At 37.0% G+C, this 6,859-nt stretch overlaps 1 long non-coding RNA gene across 1 annotated transcript; it reads left to right on the top strand.

Annotated features, from left to right (window-relative positions):
* The first annotated feature begins 1,250 nt into the window (after positions 1–1,250).
* LOC125614835 lies at positions 1,251–6,491 on the top strand. The gene is made up of 3 exons (XR_007345391.1): positions 1,251–1,791; positions 2,236–2,345; positions 6,156–6,491. It is a non-coding gene; the product is annotated as an uncharacterized LOC125614835 (long non-coding RNA).
* Positions 6,492–6,859: the final 368 nt, after the last annotated feature.

Here is a 6,859-nt window from a genome sequence, read left to right as displayed (position 1 = left end):
AGCCTGTTGAATAAACATTGACATTCTACATTGGATGAAAAATCTTGACTGTATCAGGCTTTGATGGAACATAAACTGAATTTAGGAAAGTCACCTTTTTTTCTCTAGATCATAAACATTTGAAATAAAATCAGAATCTGTGAAAGGTCAGGTAACAATCAGCTGTGAGCCCTAATGATCCCAGGGTCTTTTCCAGTGGGAGATCTCCAAGCAGCAGTTCCAACTTTGCTATGCTAATGGATTGATTGAGTTTTCTTATTTTACAATGTCTGTATTTACTAGAAAATGTCCCATGTCCACCACGTTTCCAGTTCTTTTTAATTTCTTCTCTTTTTAGTTTTCTTCAGAATTCTTTTTTTTAATGAGAGAAAGAGGAGAGAGAGAGAGAGAGAGAGAGAGAGAGAGAGAGAGAGAGAATTTTAATATTTATTTTTTAGTTTTCGGTGGACACAACATCTTTGTTTGCATGTGGTGCTGAGGATCGAACCCGGGCCGCACGCATGCCAGGCGAGCGCGCTACCGCTTGAGCCACATCCCCAGCCCCTCTACTGAATTCTTAATCCTATGAACTTCTGCTGTTTTTCCTCAGCAATATTTTTAAAATATGCTTTTTGCTTTCTTGGTTTTTCATTGAGAGACTTGTTTGAAAATTCTCATGATAATCTTAAATGATTTTAATTATTTTCTGCTTATTGAGATGTCTTTGCATACTGGGTATGCAGGTCAGTGACAGAGCACTTGCCTAGCAATTGAGAGGCCTTGGGTTCCATCCCAGCACCCCCCCCACACACACACATATTTTTATATATACACACACACACAATGTCATTTGGCAGAACTCAAGCATCAGAGGTATCCAGAGATATGTTTAAAAACATTATGTATTTATATATATACACCACAATATCTTTTCCAGATTTTGATGAAAATTTTCTAAGAAAACATTTCAATGTCAAGTATTATATTGCATGATTCTTTTTTTAAACCTTTATTTTATTTATTTTTATGTGCTTTTCAGGATCTAAGTCAGGGCCTCACACATGCTAGGTGAGTGCTCTACCACTGAGCCACAACCCCAGTCCCCTGCATGATTCTTAAAACCACTGTAGATGAAGTTTCCTTAGGACTCAAGTCATTACAATGTGTAAGAGACAAGTCAATAGCTGAGTTGTGTAATTAAGAAATATTTTTTACTAAAAATAAATTTTTAAATAAACATTTTCTTTTCTGTTTTTCAATTTAGAAAGGATATCACTATGTCTTATTAAAGTTCTACATTTGTTTATTTATTTTTATGTGGTCCTGAGAATTGAAGCCAGTGCCTCACACATGCTAGGCAAGTGCTCTACCACTGCGCCATAAACCCCAGCCCAACCCTCCTCCTCTTTAAGACCCTGCCTTTTCTCCAGACCCCACCCATCTTCCAGGCCCCCTCCTCCTCCTGACTTTCCCTCCCCCTCCTGCAGACTCTGCCCCTGCTAGTCTAGGATGAGCAGCTCCCTGGCTGCTGTGCTAATTGGCAGTATATTTGTAATGGTGCACAAATAACGACCGTTGTATAAACACTGACATCCTGCATTGGATGAATTATCTTGACTATATCAGGATTTGATATACCATAAAATAAATTTAGAAAAGTCACCTTTCTCTCTCTCTTTTTGTCTATAGATAATGAACATTTGAAATAAAAGCAGAATTTGTTAAAGGGCAGATGGCAGCCAGCCTTGAGCCCTGATGATCCCAGGATCCCATCCAGTGGGAGAACTCTAAGTTCTCTAAATTCAGTTCAAGGTTCTGTATGCTAATTGAGTCATTTATTTTTCTTATTTTAGAGTTATTTTTCTATGTAATTCGTCATTGCCTCGAGTTCTGTGCAGTAGATTTTTCCTATTCAATTTTTAATTAATATTCTTTTAGTTTTCTACAGAATTTTTAAAATATTTTTTTAGTTGTCAGTGGATCTTTTTATTTTATTTACTTATTTTGTTTATATGTGGTGCTGAGGATTGAACCCAGGGCCTAACACCTGCCAGGCAAACGCTCTGCCTTTGCGCCACAACTCTAGCCCTCTATAGAATTTTTAATTCTGTGAACTTCTATTTTTTATAAGGAATATTTAAAAAATTACTTTTAGCTTACTTTGTTTTTGATTGAGAGAATTGTTTTGTTTGACAGAATTGTCTTGTTTGGAAGTGCTCATAATCAAATGATTTTAATTAATTTCCACTTATTAAGGTATCTTTGGAGACTGGATGTGCAGCTCAGTGGCAGAGCACTTGCCTGGCATGTGAGAGGCCATGGAGTCCATCCCAGAAGATGTCTTTGACAGGACTCAAGCATGAGAGGTATGGTTTAAAAAGATCATGTATTGGGGTTGGGGTTGTGGCTCAGCAGTAGAGCACTCACCTAGCATGTGCGAGGCCCTGGGTTCAATCCTCAGCACCACATAAAAATAAGAAAATAAAACAAAGGTATTGTGTCCAACTACAACTAAAAATAAATAAAATTTTTTTTAAAAGATCATGTATTTACACATATACCACAGTGCCTCTTCCAAATTCATATGAAATTATTCTAAGAAAATTTCAAATCAGTTTTAAAAGAGAAGAGGGATGATGATATTTTTAATGTTAACTGTTGATATTTTATGATATTTAACACCACTATAGATGAAATCTCCTGGGGTGCAAATCATTACAAAATGTAAGAGACAAGTCAGTAGCTGCTTTTTTGTAATTCAGATACATTTACTAAAAATAAGCTTTTTAAAAAAAAAACAGATATTTTCTTCTTGTCAAATTTAGAAAGCATTTCCATATGTCCTATTAAAGTTCTACATTCATCAGAAAATTCTCTTATTCCTTGAACAAAGGGATGGGCCTTCTAATGAGCATGATACTTTATGTTGTCAGGAATTCTTGTGGGAGAACTCTTTAAGAATTTTGCCTCTTATATTCAAAATATCATTTAAAAATGTATCAATTTGCTTTTGATTTCATAAATTTGTCCTTCTTTTGAAATTATGTATTTATTAGTATTTAATAATTTTAATGTATTTATTAGTATTTAGGGTTATTTCATGTGGGAAATGCCATGACTACATTTTATCCTAGTGTTGTGCCCCTATGTGCTTATAAGGTGGCTTTCAGAATGCAGTTGAGTATCTCTCTCATATTTGTTGGATTCATTAGAAAAGTACATGCACTTTTGATCATATTCAAATGGTTACATTTGAATTATTAGAAGCAGAAATCAGACATGTTAGTATTGTGAGCTGAACAAAGTGCAGGTTTACTTTAATCATTTTGAGGAGGTTGACATAATGGCTTCTGTCCTGTTCAGTACGTGCCATATTTGTCTGTTATCAGATGTCTCACCTGGAGAATATTTTTTTGGCACTGGGGATCAAACTCAGGGCCTTGCATGTGCTATGCAAGCCCTGCGCTACAAAGGTCCCCAGTCCTTGTTACAATTTCATTTTGAGACAGGGTCTAGCTGAATTGCTAATGTCAGCCTCAAATTTGTCATCCTTCTGCTTTATCCTCCCAAATAGCTGAGATGACAGGCATGTGTCAAAGTGCCTGGCTTGTCCCAGAGGATTTTGATGTCAGTATTACATGTTTCCAATGTGTTAATAATTTCCTAAGCTAGATTATGTTCATTTTTCTTATCAACAGCCAATAAAGCCTTTTTGTTGTTTTGATGGTATGCTTAATGTGAACATGCTTTATGATGTGACACCACTGTTCTTGATGGTCTAGCTATGCAATACACTATAAGGAGAGTATTTTGATTCTGAGAGTCTCAAGTGTTTTAGGCCCAACATGTTTTCTTAAGAGGAATGATTATTCATTTTCTATTTGATTACACAAATAAGACACAAATTCTTTTTTTTTTTTTCCTTTTGTAGTTCTGGGGGTTGGTCCTAGGACCTCCTGCATGCTAGAAAATCTTTCTATCACTGAGCTACATCCCCAGCCCCATAGATACTTTAGTTGTCATGAGCTTCATGATGAGCTAGTGACAGTAAAATTACTTAGAATTTCAATTAGATTTAGACTCATGCGAGAGTTTGGGCATCCATAGCTCCTTGTGATTTCTAAAAGGTAGAGTGTTTTCCCACAACACAGCAGCATCTAATATCACTCCTGGACTGAGTTGACACCTCTGCTTCTCTGGGTTCACCACTTCCTGCAGAGGTCTTGGAGGAGATGACTATTTCTTTGACTATTTGTCCCAGTGACAAATATTTGATTATATTGCTGCTAAAAGGTATGCATAGAAATAAAATAGAGACAAGGATTCTTTGGGATAAGTGATTCAGTCACAGTGAGTCAATTTGTATTAGGACAATTTTTTTTTAATAAAGTCACTCTTTAGGGAAAGTTAAGCTATGAGTTGAAATAGAATCTCTAAAATGTCATTTTTACCCCCTGTAGTGATCAAGTTTTAAGAAGACAAACATAGAACCTAGTGACATGATAAAAATATAATAAGTTATCATCTGTTATTACTTCAACATGAAATATGTAAAAGAGGCACATACTTTGAATTTTATATTAGTTTGAACTATTTGATTTTTGTGTTATAAATGTTCCTAATAAAATACAGAACTAGCTAAGAATTTCAGTTACCAGTAATTAACTGTATGAATAATTAAACAAGTAGGTGTTTGAGGAAATATAACCATGTCCTAAGGTTTTACTTTAGAGTAGTTTAATCTTTTGTGTGTGTGTGGGGGGGGGCGGTGTACTTGGGATTGAATCCAGGGGCACTTAATCACTGAGCCACATCCCCAGCCCTTTTTTGTATTTTATTTAGAGGCAGGGTCTCAAAAGAGTTCCTGTGGCTGCTCATCATCCTCATGGTTGATACTACACTTTAGTAAAGACCTTAGCAGCTTAATAGTTGTGCAGTGCACCTTAGGGTCTTAGTTTGTGCTTTCCTCATGACAGGTGATACTAAGAGTCATTTCTATGCTTCTTTGCCATCTTGTATCTTTCTTGTGCATTGTCTGTTCAGATCTTTACCCATTATGTTGGGTTATTGTTGAGTGTCTTACTATATTTTGTACACAAGTTTGTTTTAGACATATACTTTCCAAAGTTTCCCCCAGTCTTTGACTTGTCTTTTTATCGCTTTAATAAGTTTGTTTTTTACAGAGCAGTTTAATACAGTCCACATTATCAGGTTTTTCTTTCATGGATTTGTTGTTGTTATTGTTTGTTTGTTTGGTAGCAGGGATTGAACCCAGGGGTGCTTAACCACTGAGCCACATCCCCAGCTTTCATGGATTTTTTGGGGGGGGCTGTATTCATGAAACATGTGGTCATGCACATCTTCTAGAGTTTTACAGTTTCCCATTTTAAATGCAAGTGTAGAGAGTATTTTGATAGGTTCTGGTGTCCATATGTGTGGCTTCTTGAAGTGTGTCTTTTTGCAGTCAGTGCTGTCTAGTCTAGGTTTAAAAATAGCTTGTTGGGAATTTCTGGAATGCACTGAATCTTCAGGTCAGGTTTGAGATAATTTCATCTTAATTATATTGAGACCTGAACAAAGTATATCTGCATTTATTTATATTTCATTTGATTTCTTTCTAAACATTTCAAGATTTTCTGAAAGAATGATTGTACTTTAAGACTTACATGAAAGTACTTCAGATTTGGGGTCTGTATTTTAAATATTAATGTTTTAAAATTTTTCTTATTCCAGTTTATAAATTTCACTGTTTTCTCTACATGATTGCTAAATTCAATGAAATTTTGTCTATGGGGCATGTATTTTGCTGCTTGCTATCTCCATCCATTCTGATCAAGACATAGGATGGTAGGCTCTATTTCTTTTTGATTTCCAAAATCATGACCTGTAATAGTCAGAACTATGAATTTTAGAGCTTCACTGTGCCTAGCACAAGGGGGTGCAGCTCTGAACAATGAACACCCAGCATCCTGCACTGTCTACAGTGGCCAGCAGGGGGCACTCAGAACAACTTTCTCTGATCAATTACTTTTGGGGGCTGTGTTCTGTGGCCTAATCAAACTTCCTTCTCCTGGGGACCCACCTGAGAGATGGCACATCTAGGGACTCCTAGGTGCTCTATCTAAGGTGTAGACCAGTGTTGTTTTTTTTTTTTTAAATCCTGGGGACACATCTAGAAAGATACCATGGCCTGGGAATGCCTGGTGGATATATCTATGGTGAGGACCAGAGCTTCTTTCTCCTTGGCACCTACCCATGGAGACTCCACTGTGGATTCAGGATGACTGAGGTCCATGTGAGGAAAACATGAGGAAGAAGCTTCCTGTGCACTGCCTGGTGTGCTGAGAAGTAAGTTCTGCCATGTTCTTTACTTTCTCAGGTAATATTTTAGCAGAACTTATTTTACAACAGTATTTATTTTTTTAATATTTATTTTTTAGTTTTTGGTCGGCACAACATCTTTATTTATTTTTATGTGGTGCTGAGGATCAAACCCAGCCCCCCCCACACACGCATGCTAGGCGAGCGCGCTACCACTTGAGCCACATCCCCAGCCCCACCACCACAACAGTATTTTTTACTGAGACTTTGGCTGCTCATTATCATGGTATATCAATGTATTTTGTGTGGCTTGAGTGTCTAAGGACACAAATGCCCCCTCAAGGTGGTGCTGGGAGGGCCCAGTGCCTGGAGTCTCACTGGGGCCTGAGGGTAAGGGCTCATGAAAATGCAGTAAGAAGCTCTCAGGAGCCTCTAGGGTGAGAGATGTAAGGATTATGATGGATTGCACTACTTTGAATCCTGGGTAACTACAGAATCATCATTGCAGTTACCAGAGCCTTCTGAAGTCAAATGACAAACTGTACTACCCATAATTCTT

The sequence above is a fragment of the Marmota marmota genome, unplaced genomic scaffold (genome assembly GCF_001458135.2).
Source record: "Marmota marmota marmota unplaced genomic scaffold, marMar, whole genome shotgun sequence".
NCBI lineage: Eukaryota > Metazoa > Chordata > Mammalia > Rodentia > Sciuridae > Marmota > Marmota marmota.
Note: the sequence above shows the minus strand (reverse complement) of the source record. Positions and strands in the feature narration are given on the sequence as shown.